General features: G+C 45.9%; 1 protein-coding gene across 6 annotated transcripts in view; it reads right to left on the reverse strand.

Annotated features, from left to right (window-relative positions):
* FOXN2 (forkhead box N2) overlaps positions 1-1,041 on the reverse strand; it is a 28,251-nt gene extending 27,210 nt beyond the window's left edge. For 3 of the 6 annotated variants that reach the window (XM_031598942.2, XM_090134700.1, XM_031598923.2), the window contains exon 1: positions 942-1,041. The gene's annotated coding sequence lies outside the window, so the exon portion shown is untranslated. Of the gene's footprint in view, positions 1-404; positions 535-894 lie in introns of those variants that run through there. The other 3 variants (XM_090134701.1, XM_031598933.2, XM_090134702.1) reach the window with 3 other exon arrangements.
* Between the last annotated feature and the right edge of the window lie 21,042 nt (positions 1,042-22,083).

A 22,083-nucleotide genomic window follows, 5' to 3' on the forward strand; every position in this document is an offset into this window, starting at 1 on the left:
CACCTGATAAAAAAAAACTAAATAAACACAACACAAAGCAGAAAAACAGAAACAAACCAGAGCAATACGTAAAACTACCACAACTCCATTCCAAACTTGGTGACATAAGGCCACACCAGCTTCATTTATTTCTAACAGATTCACCTTCACACTCAACTCCTAGGAGGAAGCAAGAGCCCAAACCAAACAAATGACCAGAAGTTGACTCCAGTGAGTCACACGGCGGTACATGACAGCCCAGCCGCCCCTCAAGTCCATTCAAACACGAGTCCACCGTAACACGATTCGCGGCACGTATCGCTTAGCACAGCTCAAGCAAAGCGCCAGCCCGCGGGTCAGGCACCAAGCTCTCCAAAAAGTTATTCCCACAGCATCCAAGCACGACGCGAGCCCGTGTTTCCAACCTCCACGTGTTGCACGAGTGCTTCACTCCCGCCGAGCCAGCGAGGCAGGGGCGTTCGCCGGGCCCGAGCGCTCCGCCGCGGCCGCGCTCAAGCCGCGCTCGCTCAGCGCGGCCGCCACGAGCCCTCGCCGGGGGAGGCGGAGAGCGGCGGGGGCGGGGCCGCCCGGTGCCGGGCCGCGCTTCCTGCCGCACGCCGCCGGCCGCCCCGGGGGCGCCATTTCGGGACGGCGTGAGGCGCGCGGGGCCCGGAGCCGGCACCCCGCGGCGCCGCCGGGCTTTGTGCGCTCGGCGCCGCCCGGCACAGCCGCGTGGCCGCGGCGCGTTCCCCCGTCACGCGATGGCCGCGGGGCGCCCGCCCTCCCCGCGCTGCCACCCCGGCGCCGCGAGCCGCTTCCCGGTTACAACCTTTCGGATCCTCCAAAAATAACATTAAGAAGGGGAAGGAAAAAAAAAAAAAAAGAAAAGAAAAAAAGAAAAAAAACACCACAAACCGGAGAGGGATGGGGAGGAGACGCTCCTGCCCGCCCCGCTCACTCACCGCGGTCATGAAGCCGTGCTGCCGGGAGCGCGGGCACAATATGGCAGCGGGGGGATGTGTCAGGGAGCAGCAGCTGCGGCGGCGGCGCCTCCCTCCCCGCCTCCCCATGGCAACCGGCCGCCCGCCCGCCTCTCGCCCCGCCCCGCCTCGCCGCCTCCCGCCCCGCAGCGCCCTGCCGGGGGCGGCCGGGAGCCGGGAGCCGGAGCGGCCCGGAGGGAGGCACGGCCTCTTGGCACGGGTTGTCCGCCCGGCTTCGTTTCCTAAAGAAAGAAACCAATGAATGACCGCCCCCCGCACGGCGTGCAGCGAAGTTAGAAACGTGGATCTTTGCAGTTTTACTTCCCTTTCCTCTTCCCTCGCGTCCCGAGTTGCCCAACTTTTGCCTCTTTTTTTTTGCCTATTTCTTTTTATCCTGAAGACCACAGCGTGGGGCTTTCCTTCCCCACAGTTTAAAACCACTTCTTTTTTGTTCGTTTGTTTCCTTATGTCAATGCACAAAGAATAGGGCTGCAGCGCCCGCACGCTGCCATGTTTGCTCTGCCATGTCCTGCATTGTGCAGCCCGTGCTTTCTGCTCTCGGCTCTGCAGGGCTGTTTGCTCAGCAGAGCCCACAGGTCTGTGTGCTCGTGGCTTTACAGCGTAATGATAGGAGCAGGGAACTCATTCACAGGCGGCAGGAACAAGTTTTGGTTCGCGCCCATCTGACTGCTGCAAAAAGTTTGTTCAGCTTCTGCCAGGCTGCCCTGCCTGCTGAAGGACACGGCCTTCGCTCGCCCCCGATGCATTGCAGCAATTTCTTTTTGCGAGGGAGGATGGGGAAGTGTGAGTATTTCAAGGAAATTCCCCCACCACGCATTTGCTGGAATCATATCTCTGTTTATCACAGAACTATGAGATAGTTTGGGTTGGAAAGGACCCTAAAGACGCCCCAAGCCCCAACCCCTGCTGTGGGCAGGGCTGCCCCCCACCAGCTCAGGCTGCCCAGGGCCCATCCAACCTGGCCTTGGGCACCTCCAGGGATGGAGCACCACAGCTCTGGGCAGCAGTGCCAGGGCCTCACCAACCTCTGAGTGAAGATTTTCTTCATAACATCTAATCTACACCTCCCCTCTTTTAAGTTTAAAGCCCTTCACCCTCAACCTATCAATATCTGCCCATGTAAAATTTGGTCTCCCTCCTGATCGTAAGCTCCCTTCAAGTACTGTAAGGGCACAGTGAGATCTCCCCGGAGCCTTCTCTTCTCCAGGCTGAACAAGCCCAGCTCCTTCAGCCTGTCTTCATAGGAGAGGTGCTCCATCCCTCTGAGCATCTTCATGCTCTCCTCCATTTTGGACCCTCTCCAAAATCTCCATATTTTTCCTGTGCTGCCACGTCCCCACCTGACATCATGTAGACTACGAGGCCCATGCATTTTTAAAAGTTCAGCAGAGCAAGCAGGCTCAACCAGAACTCAGAGAGTGCCGGTTGGCCACCTGAAAGGGATACTTCCATGTGTTTTGCAAGAAAGCATCACTGTTAGCCACTGAGGATGGCATCCGTTCTCGCCTCCCTGCTTGATGTCACCACTGGGTTTCATCCCTGCTTTACTACAAGTTTGCCTGCTACATCCTGTGGGCAATTTGTGAGAGCAAGAGGGAGCAGATGGTGGAGGGCCAGGAGCGGCGGTGCTGGGCAGAGCCAAGGCCACCTGTGATGCCCTGCCACTCATCTGCTCAGCCGTGAGGAGCTGCAGCATGGAGGCTGACTTGCCAGCCTGCTTTGTGCAACATCCTTGAAAGCAATTTGTTCTGAAATTTAGGATTGAAAGGATTAAATCTTTCTTTGCTGCAATTTGCTTTGTTCCACTGCCTTGGTCTCCCTCTCGCTCCCCCAGCATTGTCAAAAGGACTCCAGAGCATCTTGGTATTCCACTGCATGCTGACAAGAATGAGAGCTGCTGAAGAAAACCTACAGCAAAGCAGCAACCAAGAAAGCCTGAGCTCCTCTGATAGACATAACAAGGAAGCAGACTTTCAAAACAAAGGGAATGGTGCCTTCACACAGCTCCCCAGGATGTTCATACTGCTTCTTGCAGAGCTCCAGAGGTGGCTGCAGGAGGCATGGGGAAGATGGAGCGGAGGGAGATGCTGAGGAAGTGGCAGGAGGTGCCCTTCACCCCACCTCCTTCTGCTGTTACCCGCTCAGAGCTCAAGCAGACTGAGCGAAGGCTGCTGCTGCTGCCCTGCTCCAGGCCTGTCCTTAAGGGCACTGCCCACTTGAGGACAATCGCGCCTGCTGTGCCAGGGCTACTCATCACCAGGTGTCCCCCACCAGGCTCCTGTACCATTTCTGCTCTCCTGGGAGAAGGGGTCTGCAGAGACTCTCTATGGTCCTATCAGCCATATCTGATGAAGCACCTCCTTCCCAAATGGAGCAGAGTGGGGACCAAGGGAGGGCCAGGGTGCAGTCAGCACCCTGCTGATCTGCCGGCAAAGTGCAAAGACCTGGCAGAAGGCCCAGAAAGAGATATCAGAAAAAAATGAAAGCATTAATGAGACTGCTAAAATGGCTTTCCTTCCTGGGATAGTGGCAAACTATTTGCTGCTTGGACCCTGAGATTTCACAGCCGTGTCTGTTACCAGCAAGACCCTGCAGGACTGATGCTTTCCATGAGACACAGCAAGTCCTGAGGTCTGGGCTGGGCTGCAGAGGGGCAGGGGCACTCCATGTTGTGAAGCTGGTTCTCATTTTGGTACAGCTTGGCCCTGGAGCCAGGTCTGTGCGGCTGTTGTGCAGTCTGTCAGTTGGGGAGCAAGGAGAGGAAGATGTCAGTGTGCGGGAATACTTACAGCCCAAGAGGTTGGAGAGCAGGGGAGGGTAAGCAGAGAATTTGCACAGGGGCAAGAGTTCGAATGGCATGGACATGTGACAGTAAGACTGGCACAGAGCTAGCAAGCCATGAGACCATGCTAGGATTTTGGCAACACATGTGAACTCTCAACCTGAGTTTATAATGTCTCCTCACCTGGCATCACAAAAACATTGTCCCTTAAGTCCCAGTAACCTACAGCGATACATCACTGTGTAATGCACTAACACATTAGGAACAGCACTGCCTCCTCCAAAGCAGTGAAAGAGTGCTGTTCTCAGTATCTGGCTGACCTTTGTTTCTGCCCAGGGATTTACATCCCTGCTTGTCATTAGAAAAATGCTGCTCTGGCTCTGCTTGGACACCTGATTCTTCCAGGACTTCTGCTTGCTAGGAGCATCTCAGATTTGCATCAACAACTTGTTTGAAGTGATGACTTCAAAGGGATTTCCTGCTTCTTCAGGTTGGTCTGCCTGCCTAAACAGCTCCCACATCTGCTACATCTCATCTCTTCACTCACTCTGGGCAAAGTCACAAGGGATTCTGTAGAATGCATGATCTTTACCATTTCTATACCTGACACCTTGGCTCTTCCTCATCTCTTGCTATGACCTAAATTGGATTCGGTGCTGAGATTCTTGTTCCAGACTGGTTGTAGCTACATTCAGACAAGTCAGAACTCCCTCATTTTAGGGACTGAATGTGCTCTCTGTTTCTTCTTCCCTTAAAAGTGCCTTCTAAGGTCAAGGGGGGATCTCCAAATATCTCCCAAAACACACCCTTCACCACACACTACCTCTGAAGAGTAGACCCAGAGCTCAGACAAGCAAGTGTCTATAAAGGAAGTCATAGTGGCAATATCATTCTGAGAGTAAATAACACTCTACTGGTAGTTTACAAACCATATGAAATGTGATACAACCACACTGACAGGAAAGGTATCCAGAGCTGATTTCTGCTTGTAGTATCCCTGCTGCACTACATGCTGCATTTCGAAGAACCAATGTGCATGTTTTGGATGGCCACTGAAACACTGAGACTCTAAAACACTGGATATCTAAAACTGCTTGGAGCCAGTGAGTTATCTATGTTAGAAGAACCTTGACATTCTTGATATGAGAGTGGGAATATCAATTATATTTGTAGTTGTTGTTGTTTTTTTTGAATGCTATCTCAGAAAACTACAGAAGCCCAAACTGCTTGAGATGGTTCTGCCAAAACAGAATAGTGTATATTTTGCCAGTTCAGCTATGTCACTTAAAGTTACATTTCCCAGACTTCTAAATGATACAGCTAGAAAAGCAGACCCCACATCAGCTTGGTTTCGAACCCTGTGCAGAAGAACCTCCTCAAGAATGGGTAAATCAAACAGGAGTAAAGCAAATGTGGTCTCCCTTAGCATTTGTGCTGTGCATTTTGCAGAGCCATCTATGTACACTTAAGCAGGAGGAAGCTTATCTGTGGGCTTCCTATTCTTAACAATGGATGAGAAATAAAACCAGCACTTTTGCTATTGGAAAGAATCTTGCATTTTTAAGAGATAACTTACCTCCTTCTCTTCATGGGTAATAGAAATACCTTACAGAAAATAATAGCAATTTCCTAAATAAGACCAAGTCAATTGTTTCTGTTGTGCACAAACAAAAAGATTCATGCATTTTAGTAGATAGCCCACTATGTAATCTGCCAGGCTGAATTACCCAGAGATACTTTGTTTTGAAAGGAGTGCAGAAATCCTGCAGGTTTAATTGCCAATAAATCAGCATGACCTCCACTCCCTGACACTTTTTTTTTTTTCCCCACAATGATCTTTTCAAGCAGAAAATGAAGAGACTGATTTTTACAGTGTGTGCATACTGCCTTTAGTGAGATAAGGGCAATGGCACACATGCAGGTTCCTCCATTAAAAGCTATGCTAGATAATGAAGGACTCAATCAATGGTGTGTTCTGTTTGCTTTCTGTTTATTTTCACCTTGTATTATGGTGCTCTCTTCTAGTCACAATTAGGGGAGCACTTGCTTGTTTAACAACTGGCTTTCAACTTGTTGTGTTTGTGTATCCTGCACTACTTGAGATGAATCTGTGGTTCGTTTTTATACTGACTTGTAAAATTTTAAGGCAGATGGCAATAGGTCGAGTTCTCACCTGGATTTGAATATCTGACTAAACGTTCTGCTGTTTATAGAGATCTTGAGGATTTTTAATGGGAAGTATTTTGTTTTGATTTTAGTACGAAATGTTCATTCTCTATCACAAAGGTTTCATGGACTTACATAATTATTCAAAATAAGAAGTATGAATTAAAGACCAATCGAGGGGGAAAAAAAAACAAAAAAAAAAAAACCAAAAAAAAAAGGGAAAAAGAGAAGAAAGAAAGCTACCCCTAGCCTTACAGCACATTGTTTTACTTCTGTATAAGGTTTTACTTAGCCAATCTTTAACCTAAATACCTTCAAGCATTCATAAGTGCTTTAGCTTCAAAAACAGTGTCTGAGGCAGCCGGTTCTTACAAGCTGCTCTAAAAGATAGGTAGGTTGATAAAGGGAGGGACCGAGAGGGGAACAGCACCATTGCACAGTGGTGGGCTGGTGTACAGCATCTCTGCAAGAATCCCCAAAGAAATTTGCTTTCATTCAGCTATCATGTTTTTGGCTGAATTAGGGACAGAATAGAAAAGCTGTTGCTTTGCTTTCAGACATCTTTGTGCTTGCCCTTGATAGGTCAGTGAGCCTGAGCTGATGCCCTGCCAGCGGTCAGTCCAAGATCAAGAGGAAGCTTCAAGCTTTCCACGGCAGTTGCAGGGAAGACAGCCTGAAGAGATGCTCTCAGAGGGTCACCTTTCCCACTGAAGGAGTGGGATTGCAGATAGGGTAAACAGGACTGCAAGTATCTTACACGTTTTACACGAGGCTTTCTGTGCAACTCTTTCGTGTCAATTATTGTCAATATTGTCAATTGTATCAACAAATTTCATTTCAAATCAGAAGGCTGCTGTACAGTTATGCTCTCGCTGGTATCAAATGACCCAGACAGTCCAGGTTAGTGGTTCCAGGGACTTTATGTAATGATAAGAACTCTTAAAAGAGCAGTACTGAATTCCAGGTTCTCTCAGTCCAGGCCACGCGTGGATAGAAATATATCAGTAAATACAGTTTTGCAGCCTGTTTGCAAGAAAGTTACCATTGCTCTGAGTTTCATGCACAAAGTAACTTGAAACTTTCCTCATGCAAGAGAAATCGAGGTGTGTTGTCTTTGTACGAGGCAGATAGCAATGGCTGATTTCATACCAGCAAAACAATTTTTGCTGGTATGCTTCTTCAAGCATGCTGAAGAAAATCACCCTCACATAGATAATATTCCAGCACCAAGCTAGAAAATTCACATCCTGTTCCAGTCAAGAACTTTGAACAGATCCCATGTCTGAAAACATTAGAAAAATATTTGTCAAAGTTGTGTCTGGTTGTTGCACTGTCTTTGACAACCCAAACCACTTTTTCTCTAAATATTATTATTATTATTTTTAACTAACGAACTCCGAAATCCTTATCACCACGTGTCTGGGGGCTGGCAGGTCTCCTGCTGATTGTTTCTTAGCGGCTGAGGTGTAGAAATTAAACGAAGGCATACCAAGTAGATAAAAGTAACAGCTTGTGACCTTGCCATCATTCAGGGATAAAAGTCATGGGAGAAAAGGGTAACTGAAAGTCATTTTTATTCTCTAAACAAAAAAAAATAATTCACTCCTTCATTGTCTGGGTAGGATGTGCGGGGCTGAAGGATCAACTGCATTGAAACTCCCAGCCGTGGAATTAAACTTGTTCTGTTCAGTGCCCTAGCACTGGATCTGATCTTGTGAGTAAGAGCAGGAGATGGACGAGGCCTTGGAAAATCAGCCTGGACTCAGATGTCCTGTTGATTACTGCCTTATTTGGAGAGAAGAAAGACTATTCAGCACCATCTGCTGCATTTATCTGTTGCATTCAGATAGGTGCCTTCCAATTGATTAAGAGCAGCACAGTGATCACACAGCATTTTGTCCAGTTGATATATTCATGTACTCACTGTGACCAGCAAACCTTAAGCCATTAATGGCTGTGGTTGAGTACAGGAAGCCTTTTTTTTTTTTTTGAAGCCAATCCTACGCACATCCCAAAACCCATCAATTGGGGGCAATCGAGTTTTTAATCCACTTCACTATTAAAGCACCAACAGCTTGTTCTCTGATATTAAACCTGTTGATCATGGATCTACTGGGTGTCTGAGGTACTCGTGCTAATAATGACATCCTTTATGTGACTGGTAGGGTAGGCCTTTATACAGGCTAACATATCCAGCTGGGGAATGGCCCTTGCAGTGCTTGAGAGGCTTCTCCAGCTATTCAGCTGAGTAGTTTGTCACCTGGCACAACTTGTGCAGAGCTAGTTGGTCCCCATGCATCTTAGACACATGCAGCATAGTGCCTTGTAGACACATATCACCATGTCATCCAAGTCTGAGCAGTGGATGGAAGGAAGTTTCAAGGTGTGGGTGGGAATTTACAACCCATTGAAAAGCAGCTACCATGGTGGGTGTGCTGAATGTGGAAGGGACACCAAGCATTTCTGTGAGGTGTTGTGTACCTGTACACAAATGTCCAGGAAGGGTCCTGATCACTGCCCAAGCCTGGTTTTAGTCAATAACCAAATAATAGAAGAAGAATAATCTCACTCTGAACACTTACTGAAACTCTAAAAAAAAATACTTCAAAGTTTGTACCACAGTGAAGTGACACTTTGAAAGAGAGGTTCTTTGGAGCCTTGGACATCAAAATCAACCTTGGCTTTGGCCATGCACATTGCTGTTGTGAATCTCATTCCACTCCTGTTGGTCCACCCTCCTCCACCTTCTGCATCTCCAGCCTCTTGTCTTCCATCCATCTTCCCTCCCATAGTTTCTCCAGCCTTATTCCACATTCAGCAATATGGGAACAATTTCAGACTGTCACATCATTCTTCACATCTTCACATCCTCCCTAGCTTATTATTGTTGGCTTTCACAAAAAGTTGGCAAAAAGGCAAAGATGGCCCTTCAGCCCTGTGATTTGTTCACTGAGCATGGAGTGTACTGAACATGCAACAGAGAGAAGGAATAGAAAATTTCATGAGATTCAGTTATGAGCCTATCATCACCCTAAATTTGTTAATTGGAGCTGTTCTGTCCAAGGGTTATTCCACAGAGTTCATTAGAACATCAGAAATCAGTGATGCATATTCTCTGTTATGTATATATACTACTATATTTACTTTTCAAAAATGATGTTTATTGTTGTATGAAACTCCTTGAGAAAGATTTTCTCTCTCTCTCACTAGAATCAAAGTTTGAGATGATCTAAGGTGGAACTAATATTCCTCTGATCTTGCTACATTCACATATTACAATTTGCTAAAATGACCACAGTCAAAACACTTATCACTGAACATTATACTTAACAATCAATTTCTGTATTTGCATGTAACACTGGTTATGTGCAGCAGTTTACAAATCTTTCATCCCTGACTGAGATTTTCTCTGTGTGCCACTCAAAATACTCTATATGTTTGGGAACATCTGTGCTCATGTTCAGCTTAAATAACTGGGGATACAATAAGGTGAAGAACAGCAATGAGAAATAGCTAGGCTCAATCACAGTAATTCTTATCCAAGTGAATTTTCCAGGACTTTGTTGGGCATCTTTCTTGGTTTAGGATTTGGCCTCAAAATAATTTTCCTTCATATAGTCAGTGGCAATGCCTGTGATTGGATGCACTAACTCAAAAGCAGCTTTTGCACAGGTACTCATCATGTGCAATAAGGACTGCTTCTGCCATGGGGGGACTTTCCCTGACCCTTGCAAGAAGAGATAAGGGACCAGAAGGAAGTTCAGGCTCCAGCACAGTTGTTCCCATTGTTTAGAACCTGGGCTCCCAGGTCTTTTTTTCCACGGAGATGCTCTAAAACCCACCAGTACTCATCTTTAGAGAAGCAACCACCACTATGATCCCACTCAGCATAGCACTTGTGCTCTATATTACCAAATCTGATCATAAGCCTGTGTGCTTTGCCTGCTCAGAGCACTTCTGCAGCTTCCCATGGCCACTTTCTATTATATTGCTCTTATTCTTTTCAAAGTATCTCCGGACTTACAGCAGCATAGTTAGATCAAAATCAGTCTCTGGCTCATATTCCAGCTATTCTCTGCTATAAATCATTGTACATTATAATCATGGATGTTTTATGTTGCTATTATTTCAAAAGTTAGTTAGAAATCAACAGCATTTGATATGAGCTCCAATGTCAGGTGTCACCATTCTGACTGAAAGGCAGTGCACCTTTTTATTAGCACACGTTCATGTCGGTTAGAAGCCTTCTTGGAGATATTGGACAGACACATCTGTGTAGCAGCTGGCAGGAATCTCTGTCTGGACCTGATTCCAGCTGTCCAGAGGACTGGTAAGTTCAGGCATGTTGACAGCCTTTACCATAGCTGAAAATCCATCTATTTCTATTCAATATATACATAAAAGACATTGCGTCAACAAAATTTCATTGTTCCTGTTCCCCCAGAGAGAGCATGAGGTCTCCAATCACCACAGCTGCCTTGGCCATTGCTTCAGCCAAAATCTGGGGGTAAACAACAAAAGCCTTCAGCCCACATGGGTATAACATGTAAGTACCATGGGAGGCATCAGGGAGACCAAAACCTGCCTGGGGGCCTTAGTGTTCCAGATGTCAAGGCTCCCCAGACAGCCCTCTTACAGGTGTGGAAGGCATCCTTTAGTCAGAACATCCATCAGACCTCCCCCCCCTGGCGAAGTCTTTCCCAAACAATACAAGTTTCAATTAATTAATTCTTATGATGAACAAAAACTGCATCGAATACTCTACGAAAAAGCATCAACAAGTGGCACAAAGAAAAGCTGATCTATTGGCATCTATGAGGCTATATGAAACCACACGTTTATTTTCCTTCCTTTGGTGCAATTGGATTTTGGAGTTGCAGTGGATTCGGGTAAAGCATAGAAACTGCTACTCTTTACTTAGGGGCTCATTATCTCATTGGGGGAGCCAATATACCCAAAGTTACTATACCCAAAGTTTTGAATCACCAGCATGGAAATCCTTCAAAACCAATCATTAATAAACCGCTTCACATTGCCCAGGAACCACATGATGGGGCAGCAGCATTGCCCCAAAATTCTGCTTTCAAATAAAGAGAAGTTAGGATGAACTGTCCAAGAGGTGAATGTGGGTGGCCAAGAAGCATGGGGCTGGTGGATGTGCCCCCATGCAGTGGGTTATGCTCAAACAGGGATGTCTGGCCATCAGATGTGGAGCAGCCAGGGATGGGGACAAGAATGGAGATGCATGGGCATCCTGGACTTGCTGGCAGCCAACAACAAAAGCAAGGCATGCTTCTTAAGGTTTTGGACTCATTTTCCAGTCTCAAGAGGAAGGAGGCTGTGACAGGAAAGTAGGAATTACTCTTTTGGCTTGATCTCAATGTCCACTCCATTCAGCAACCATACTCCTGATACAGACTAGTATTGGATGCTTCCCAGAGTGTAGAAAAAGCTGCATTTCTTTTTCCAGGTCCAGGCTTCCAGGAGGACATTAAAGAGCTTTTTCAACTTTATTCTCATTCGATTTAACACTGACAATAGCAACGCTGGGTATTCTTGATAGTGCCTGCTCCCTTTTGGAAGGCAGTGGCAATAGTGCTGCTTGAGACAGGAAAGCGGAACTGGAAATGATTCGTGGGACTAAAACCTGTAGAATAGAGGTGAATTGTTGGCCAAGCCAGTGTTCTCCCACGTGGGCTGGTAGAGATAGCTTGGAGTTTTGCAGGGAGGAAAAAACGCCTGTGTGAGAAACTGAAAGACCCCCAAAGGGCTTTGCTAAGACTTCTTAAACTTCCCGATCACATCGCTGTGTTTATACCACCAGTGTTATTTATTGGCTGTGTGCTTGACAAGCGGTTACCATGAGGAATGCTAATTCAAGGAGGCAGCAAATTTCAGGCAGAGAAGCAATGCATTTTTCAGTTACTATTATTTGCAGCTTCACCTAGGCACAGAGACCTGCACATGTGGAGACTCATTCAGTAAATGGTTCTCTGTCTATACACTTGTTTGATTGTTTCAAATATGTAAATGAAATCAGTTTAATTTTCTACTAATCATACTATTTTCATAAACCAATCAATAACCTCACACCTCCACATGCTAGCTTGCTTTCTGATTTTTCTATGTGCTTTATTTGAGGCAAGAAGGGAATACTACTACTTTCTTCAACCCCACGACCAGTTTACAAATAAATGTATAGCTACCTCTTGGTAAGAATAAAGCCAACTGGCTGCTAAGGTGTTCAGTGCTACTGAAGCATTCTGCCAGGAACATTTTTATCACCATATCAAACGCTTCTGACTCTCAAATCAGGTGTAGATGTATTCATTGTTTTTTCACAGCTTCCTAAAAGCAAACATCACAGCAGTCAGGGCTTGGAACTGCTGGGAGCCAGTGACTGTTTAAGGTTGGCTCCCATTTGGAGAAGCAAGAGGTAAATTTGCCAGTCAAATGAGAGAGAATGGAAGCCAGTACAAAGCCCTCAACTATCCTTCATCACACCTTAAACTGAGATGAAGTTTTCATAGAGAAGATTGATAAAGGCATAGAAAAATCAATCCACATTACACCATAAGAGGCCATTGTCACCCGTGAAAACATGTGATGTGGTGTTTCACAAAATTGCAGCTATACATGACAACAAATTCCTCCATGTTAGGTAATCACTGTACTGGCATTTGCTGCAACCTACCTGTAAAAGCATTCTCTGAATTTTCAAAACATTCAACCCTCCTGTCTGGGCTAGAAGAAACTGCACATCACTGTGCTACAAAACTGCATGTCAGCTTGGGTATTAGGAAAAGTTTATTCTCTGAAAGAGTGGTGATGCAGTGGCACAGGCTGCCCAGGGAGGTGGTAGAGCCACCAGCACTGAAGGTGTTCAAGAACTGTGGAGATGTGGCTCTGAGGGATAGGGGTTAGTGGGTAATACTGGTGGGGAGGGGTTGGGGTTGGACATGATGATCTTAGAGGTCTTTTCCAGCCTTAATGATTCAATGATTCTATGTGAGTGATGTTGTACTGTACATAAATGACAATTTCCTTAAAACTAATTATGGCAATGATCCTAAATTGTTAGAAACTGCAGCAGAAGTTCAAAAACAGATCAGAGATTTAACCACTGGAGTTGTCCCTAACGTTTTCCCTAACGTTTCTGATTACATAAAAATATAAATTCAATTATTTATTTGCGAGCCCCCAAAACAGACACTTTCCTTTTTGGTTAAGAATGATATCAATCCATCACTGTGTGATACCATAACTCCTGCATATGTCAGCACTGATTTGGGGGCAGTCAGAGCCTCCAGCTCATCCTTCAGGCCAAGCACTAACAGTAGCGTCAACCTCAAATCCGCCTCCAACATCCCTTTTTTTACTCCTTGCATAGGTGACAAAATTAAATACATAGCCCAGAGAAGTGGCTCTAGTAAAAGCAAGGACGGGTGGGTAGAACTGCTTGCATGTAGAAAATCAGGTGCAACATCAATGATATCAGTGTACATCAAACCCAACTTCAACCCACAGCACTGTGCAGTCTGGCAGCATTGCTGCACCACCACCCCATCAACACATCAGCAGCATTTTGAATGCAAGAGTGAAATGACAGGGTGGTTTGCAAGGGAAGGTGAGGCTTACCTTGCTACGGGTCAGCTGGCAGCCACATCTTCAGGGATGTCACTTATACAAATCCAAAACACAATTGAAGGGCACATAGAAACTTTGCTATCCAACTCAGTGGAAAATACAATTTATCTTTATTGGAAATTAGCTCCATTTGTCATATCTGGAGAATGTTGGGCTGATGCACATCTCATGATTTGCCACTTAGAGCTGTTTTCTGCCTATGCTTTATAAACTTGCTCTAAATATTTCACTAGCTGGGTGCTACTGAAGTGATGCCACAAATTCATAAATTGTGGTCTGATTCTTGGATGGCCCTCTGTGGAGCCAGGAGTTGGACTCAAGGATCCTTATTGGTCCCTTCCAACTTGGGATATTTTGATTCTATTGCAGCAGAGGCATCATACTCAGTTATGTTTCTTAGGAATTTCCCTGCTATCTTTTCCTGTTTGCTGTTCAGCACCATGCTGGCTGTCAGCACGTCCTGAGTTAGAAATAACAGAAGGAGTAAGCTTTTCCCATGAGCATTAAAACAAACCAAGAGAAATTAGTTGAAGACCATCTGAAGCGCATGAGAAACCCTAGATGCTTTAAAGCTAATTCTACAGGCATTTGTTAGGATTCAAGTGAATGTAGACCGCACATCTACAATAACTGCAGTTTTATATTCCCACTGGTGACTGCAACAGAGAAACATTTGCATGGAGTTACAGATGTGATAATTGGTTTGAACACTGTGAAGTACAGGACGTGAGAAACTGCTGCTGCTAAAGAAGTTCTTCCTGGTTTTCCCATAACACAAGAGAAAGTCAATCAATGTAATTTGCAAAGATGCTCTGAAGTGAGTTATGCCACACAATCAAATAAGGCAAACAAGTGATTTAAAGTGGTTTTCATATCCATCTCAAACACAGGTTTAAAATTTTGAGCGGTGCTGCGTGGAACAGAGTTGCCATGAAGACATGGAGCTAACTCATGGAAAGAATGAAGTCCACTACCTTTATTCTTTCCACTCACATCCTGCATCCTGACCAAGGCGGATCTGCCCTTGTACTTGCAGCAGGGCAGACCTTCCATTGCAGCACTGCCACCTCTCATTCAGCACGGATGATGAGTCTGGTCCCATCCATGCTCAGCACACACCTCCAGGTGCTGCCCTCATTCCTGCATTGACTTTGAGGTTGGTTTGATGTAAGATTTCCCTTCCAATAGCATTTTGCTCCCCTTCATACTGTGGTTGGAGTTCACAAACTTCTCCAGCCATGTGCAGTTGCAGACAGCAGCCCTTTAATGCAACAACAGTAACGGAATCCCCAAAGAGGCAAACAAAATGGCTTCCTAGGCGAAAAAGGTGATGTTAGGGCTTGTTTTCAGGGATCTTTTGTCATCACTCATTTCCTACAGAGACAAGCACATGCTGCTGGGTTCAGATGGTTAAGTCCTATGCTTCATCCATGTGCTTGATTAAAACCACTGCTGGGTTTTCTCTGCTCAGTGAGAGAAAGTTTGCAAGAAGAGACTGTATCTTTTATTAATGCAGCTGCCCACGCAGGAATAAAGTTATCCATTGCTTCAGGGACAAAAGCCCTCTTCCTGGCCACGAGACTTCACAGCAAAATGCTTGAAGCACAGCCCTATTTTAGGGTGCAAAAACAAAAAAATCAAGCTGTGTGCATTTTGCAACAGGGCAGCAGTGCCCAGCCTGAGGTTTCTGCCCAAGGGACTTGCCTGCCTGCCCTCCACCTTCACTCCAGCTCCTGAAACCAGAACACGAGGGCCTGCTTCTTGATAACATGCTGCTCTTGGAGGAAACTTGACTACACCTTATCCATTACCACTGCAAATGGAGCGCCAAGGTTTTAGCAATTCAGGAAAAAGCACATTTGCCTTCTCTTCTAAATTAACTGAAGAAACAGGATGTGCTAGTTACCCAAAATAGAATGCCAGGGTGGGAATTTTCCATGAAGATGCCCCTGTGGGATCCCAGGGACACAGCAACTGTCCCACTTCATGAGCACAAGTAGCGCATGGCTGAAGCAGGGTACGTGCACTGAGTTTTCCTAGACTTGTAGCCAGCACCAACAGAGTTCCACAGCAGATGTTTAATGGCATGTACTACAATGCCTGAAGTGCATTAATGACCAAAGGAAGCTTTCTTCTAAATTCTGACCATTGCCAATTTCCTCATGTCTAATTTACATATCACTGATGTAGATAGGGATGCTTTCACTGCTCTTGCAGATGACCCAGTGCTTGCTCAGCTTCTGCACACACAGCCTCATTGCAGCAAGCCTTGTGCAGAAAAACTTCGCTCACCATCATGAAGTCGTAGTTTTCATTGCGCTACAGGATGCTCAGTAGGGGAGGTGAGTACATAAAGAGAGACAAGGAGAGCTTTTTGAACAGGTTTTTTTCTCTGAGATGAACGTACAAGTGCTACGTGCCGCAGTCTCAACTAAAAGGCCCGTTCAGATCTCAGCATCTCCCCATCAGTTGAGGGCCACCGCAGGGGCAGGCACCGCAGGGTTGCACTGAGGGACACTAGAGCAGGAAGGAGCTTGACCTGCCTCTCACATCTGCAATGCAAACACTCTGCCTGACACGCAATGGGAAGCGGAGCTGCTGTGACCTGCATGATCAAACACTGCAAGAGCACAGTGCGAAATATTAGGAAGCCACTCAGGGATGCAGATATTCACCTCTGGCGTGTGAGAGCAGACTGCACCAGTCCACGCTGTCTGTGCAGATAGCACTGCCAAGACATCGAGGAAAACATTAGCTCCTCCATAGCAATAAACAGCATTTTATTTCACTTCATTTTTAGTTTGGTTCCTCCTCTTCCTGCCCACATCTGAGCCCTTCAGCTGAAGGCAAATGTCCAAGAACAATAGTGTTCCGAGCCAAGGACTAAGCTCACAGTTGGAAAGCCAGAGTCCAGAGATGACAGGCTGCTCTATTTACCAACACAGTGCACATAAAAACAAACCAAACCAAAATAACCTACTGCCATGTTTTGGCTTCATATAGCAAGGAAAGCAAGCCTCACTTGCACTCAGCTCTGATGTGCTACCATCAGGAATACCCTGAGAAGTTGGATGAATTATATATAAAACACTGAAACACTTGTGTGTACGTTCTTGGTATAAATTTGAACCTCAAATGGGAATGTGATTTGAATTTAAACACTTAAAGCTGTGGCCTTAACAGTAGGCACTTTTGTATATTCATGCTTCTGCCACTGTCCTCAGTCTCCCATGGCCCTGAATGATGTGTTGTTCAAAAACAATTGGCTTCTTGTGTGCAGAAGAGCAGCTTGGCCCTCTCCCCTCCATTGTCTTTTATGTCCAGTGAGGAAAAAGGGTGTGATGAAAAAAAGAGAGACAGATTTCAATCAAAAGCACTACATTGATAAGTATTCAATAACAGCCTCCCTTGTGATCAGATGAAATCTAATGCATTATATTTCACTGGCAGAAGTACTGCCTGTACTGATGACTACCTGTGTCACTTCAGACAGCAGCAATTCCCACCTCTCCTATTGCTGGTGCAGACCCTGCCACCTCGTTTTAAGGACAGGAATTTGCAGAGTTAATTGAATAACACAGCAGTGGTGTTTAGCAGCCACAATCAATGCTGAAGACAAAATTCTTTCCTAAACACACACAGCAAAGAACTAAACTGGAAGAGGCAGGTGCTGTGATGAGCACAGAGCTCTCGGGCTGTCTTTTAACCATTCCAGCAGATTTTTGTGCTTGGAGGCTTAAGGGTTGGATAACCTTCCACCAGACCCCAGACTACGTACAGGGTGACTGAGACCTCTTTGCCATCCCTGATATCTCTTCATGCCAATGGGAAGGAACAGAGGGACACATCACAGCATTCCCTTAGGTTGCCAGAATGAAACACAGTGAGATGTTGTATTGCTGTAATGGATAACTATGGGCTTCTTACTCTCCTTGAGAAATAAAACCACCAGCTAACAGTGATGGCAGGCACCTTGTGTTTTTTTTTCCTTGGCCCCTCCCACAGTTTGCTGGAAAGCATCACCACTCAACACCCACTGTCCATGTCAGGACACTTCTTGACCCTGTCACCACTTCCCTCATATAGAGACAGTCCACTCCAGAGTTCTCACTGCAGCTGATCCTCTCCTCCTCCAGACATCCACCTGCTAAGTGCTGCAGACAGGAAAGCAGCATCCCGCTGCACCCATTAGTACAGCTGTAAAGCACTGGCTAAGCTGTGTGTACACAGGCTGACGTTCTGCGTGCAGTGAGAGCACAGCAGGCTTGCTGCATGCATAATAAAGAGTATGTGTCTGCACTGGAATCAAGGTTCCCAGAAATCCAGGAGATTACCAGTAAAAAGTTGGAGGGTGGAAGATTACTGGTAGAAGTGACGTTCCAAAGCACCTCAGGTGGTGCAAGAGGCTTAACACTTCAGAAGTGATACATGAGATGAAAATAAAGGAAGAAAAGCTATGCAACTGGAGAAACAGTGCAAGCTCAGAGAGCTCTGGTAGAAGCACAAACACAAAATGCAAGGCTGTGCTGTCTCTGGTAATGCACAGGGTCTGGACACAAACTGGTGTCCCTTCACCTGCCTTTAACCCCCCAGTAACAGAAGAGCTATCTGCACTGATGAAACCTTTGGCTAAAAACCCATTACATACTCACTGTCAATCCTGTCACTGAGTTGTCTCTCCCAGCCTCTTCCCAGGCCAGGCCTACTCTGAGGAGATGAGATCTGCTCCCATTTATCACAGTGAGCCACAATGCAGCCAGGACCCCCCTCAGCAAAGCAGAGAAAGGCCTGGGATCAGTACTGTGACACAGCAATCAGTGCAGCAATTTTGGGGGCAACAGACTGAAAAGCTGGCAGGAAAATCAGGACTTGTATAGACAGTTTGTCAAACTCATGTTTGCAGTTGTCCCACAGTCAGTCATCCTCACACACCGCACTTCACCTGCATGCACCCAAAGCACCCTTTGTGAGCACAGCGCTTTGAATATTTTGTTGGATAACGTGGCCCTGCAGAAGGCCAAATCTCTCCATTTTACAGAAGACAAACTCTATGCTTTGCAGATAGGATTTAAGTTCAGAAAGTCACAATGCAAGGCTGACAAGCAGTTAATGGGAAGGAGGGTCCCATTTTCCTCACCATCTCCCCTCACCCTGTGCTGCACTATCCCCAGCAGCAGCTCACCTCTCAGCCAGGAATGAATAGGGATGCCCTGAACCACAGTTCCCGGATATGAAGAGTCCAGCAGGACTGCTGCAATTGACCTCACAGATGTTTTGCCACACTCCTGTTCCCCATCTGCTTTGAGCAGCAGCACCAGTCTCCCTTCACTAAGGTCAAAACGAGCGCGCACAGAGGCAGATGAACACTGCTTGCCTGTGCTTCGATACAGTTAGATTTGCTGAGTTATGCCTGGGTCGGCACGCAGCAGCTGCGCCGGTCTCACTGTGCTTATGGCAGGCAGCCATCTGCCAAAAGGCAGCCTAGAGAGGGAGCAGCAGCAAGGCCAAGTGGAGCAGTGCCAAGGCAGCCCTGCGAAGCTGTGGGATGCAAAGGGACGGACACTCATCCGGCAGGAAGGGGCACAGCACCGTGCCATGCTCCGAGTGTTAGCCCTGGCTATTCAGTGCTATGTAAGCTGCTGGGCTTGTATGAAGACAGCTGTCGTCATCCCATATGGAAAACAGATGCAGCTTTCTAAATATGCATCAGTCAGGATTGTTACACTCGATATTACAGGGGACACTAAACACCTCATGCTGTACAAAACAACGTACTGCAAAACAAGATACATTCATCCCTGCGGGCTGTATCACCATATTCATTCTGACAGCAGCTAGCATTCTCACACAGGGTATTTTTACTTATCTATATGAATACACCCATTTCATGCAACAGTAGCATACCTTGTTACAAAGACTACCTTCCCACTTCATCTATAAACACGCATTTCAGCAGCTCCTAAGCACTGACAAAACAATTCCACTCAAAAAGCATTTATCTATTTATTATATTTAGCCTTTTTTTTTTTTTTTTTTTCTCTTTTTTCTAGCAGCTGGAGGTTTCCCCCAAGCTTGAAGAAAAAAAAAAAAGAAAAAAACAAAACAAAACAAACAAAAAAAAACACCAGAAGAAATACATGGAATAAGTGTGCTCTAATTGTTAGGTAGATAGAATCATAGAATTGTAGGGGTTGGAAGAAAGCCGTGGAGATCCCTGACTCCAATCCTCTGCTAAAGCAGCTCCCTACAGCAGGTCACACATGTAGGCATCCAGACAGATCTTGAGTATCTCTAGAGAAGAAAACTCCACAACCTCTCTGGGCAGCCTGTTCCAGTGCTCTGTCGCTCTCACAGTAAAATTCTTTCACATCTTTGCATGGTATTTCCCATGTCTTGTTTGTGCCTGTTGCCCCTTGTCAGTTTTGATACAGTTCAGATGCGAAGCAAACAAATGTCTGCCTATAGGAAGCTCAGACACCTCAAAGTTCTGATTAATTTGTCATTGTGAATGCATCTCCTTTAGAGCACACGGCTCTTTCCAAACCAACCCAGGCAATAGCCCCCAACACTATATATTTCTTTCTGTTCTTCTAAGGATTTGTTCGTCAAAAAATCCAGCATAATTTGGATGTATTAAAGGTGACACAAAAGTTTCAGGGCTTCAGGAAGAATGACAGTGAGGACAGCTGGAAGAAGCTTGAGGGAACTTGAAAGAAATCAGTACAAGGATCCTCGCTCGCCTCAATAGGAAGAAAAGTAATACCTTCTGAACACTAAGCTAAGAAAGATAAGTTACTTCACACATGCCTATGTCTTTAGCATGGACTGCAGGTGGAAAGCAAAATAGGTTAGGTCTCTCATCATTTTGACATTCACTGTAGCTGAGCAGCTATGCTCAGGTTTTGGACCCAGCTCTCAAGCCTGTTCAGGTCCCTCTGGATGGCATCCCTTCCCTCTGAGCAGCTATGAGAGGTGGGCCCATGCCAACCTCAAAGTTCAGCAAGGCCAAGTGCAAGGTCCTGCACCTGGACTGGGGCAATCCCAAGCACAAGTACAGGTTGGGTAGAGAGTAGCTTGAGAGCAGCCCTAGGAAAAGGATTTGTCTGTTGATAAAAGACTCAACACAAGCCAGCAATATGCACTTGCAGAGAGCCAACCATGTCCTGGGTTGCATCAAGAGAAGCGTGATCAGCAGGTTGAGGTGAGACCCCACCTGGAGTTTTGTGTCCAGTTCTGGAGCCCCAACACAAGAAGGACACAGAGCTGTTGGATTGAGTCCATAGGATGGTCATGAAGATGATCAGAGGGCTGATCCTCCCCTATGAGGACAGACTGAGAGAGCTGGGGCTCTTCAGCCTGGAGAAAGCTCCAGGGAGACCTTATTGGAGCCTTTCAGTACCTATAGGAAAGCTGAGGAGGAAGTTTTTATAAGGACAGGTAGTGAGAGAACAAGGAGAAATGGTTTTGAACTGAAAGAGGGTAGAATTAGATCAGATATTAGGAAGAAATTCTTTACTGTGAGGGTGGTGAGACACCAGAAAAGGTTGCCCTGTTCTGCCCTGGAAGATTCAAGGCCAAATGGATGGGGCTGACAGCACCCTGGTCTAGAGGGAGGTGTCCCTGCTTGTAGCAGGGGGTTGGAACTAGATGACCTTAAAGGTCCCTTCTAACCCAAGCCATTCTGTGATTCTATTTCTCATGGTCTGAGGCTGTTGTGGAGATTTTCATGCAGAGGGAAGACTGTAAGGTCAAGTATATCTACCCACATGTTTCAAGATGTTCCTCAACTTTTTTAATGAGTATTTGTGCAGCCTGCTACCATCATGATTTCCAACATCCTGAAAACATTTAAGGTACTGCAATAGTGTACTGTCTTTTCGTGTTTCACTGCCAAACGAGCAGAGAGATCAGATCCATGCCCACAAGTTTTTTGGGGTATTTTTTTTTGGGGGGGGGGGGGCGGCACATATCTTCAAGGCAAAGTGGAGGATTAATGCTACTATAAGATGAGTGTAACCAAAGCAGCTCTCAAAATAAACCCCATGAGACAAACTAATCGCAACAGAAAGCAATACACAATAATGTATGCAACAATTTTGTCTGCACATTTTCCCAGCTCTTGAACTGGTTGGGAATTTACTGCCTCACTTTGGGATATGGACCACACAGCTCAAATGAAGCAGTAATGGAGCATTAACTGAATTAGTCCTTGAAAGTGCTTTGTAGGCTAGAGTTATATGTTTTCATTCAGGATGATGGGATCACTTTCCTACAGTCATTAGTGGAGCAGCTGACATTAACTCCATCAGTGACCTGCTTGTTACCACCACTGTGAATTGAAATTAGATTAGCAGCCCCCTACAGGTGTGGTGTGCAATATGGGAGTTAAAAGCACTAGAAATGCCCTGCCGGCTCAAAACAAACCAAACTGCAGAGGGATTACATAGCATTTGGATCAGCCACACACAGCGAGGATTTCAGGGAGATCGTGTAGCTTCAGGGAAGGGA

Source organism: Phasianus colchicus, chromosome 2 (genome assembly GCF_987193195.1).
Source record: "Phasianus colchicus chromosome 2, bPhaCol1.hap1.1, whole genome shotgun sequence".
NCBI classification, from domain to species: Eukaryota; Metazoa; Chordata; class Aves; order Galliformes; family Phasianidae; genus Phasianus; species Phasianus colchicus.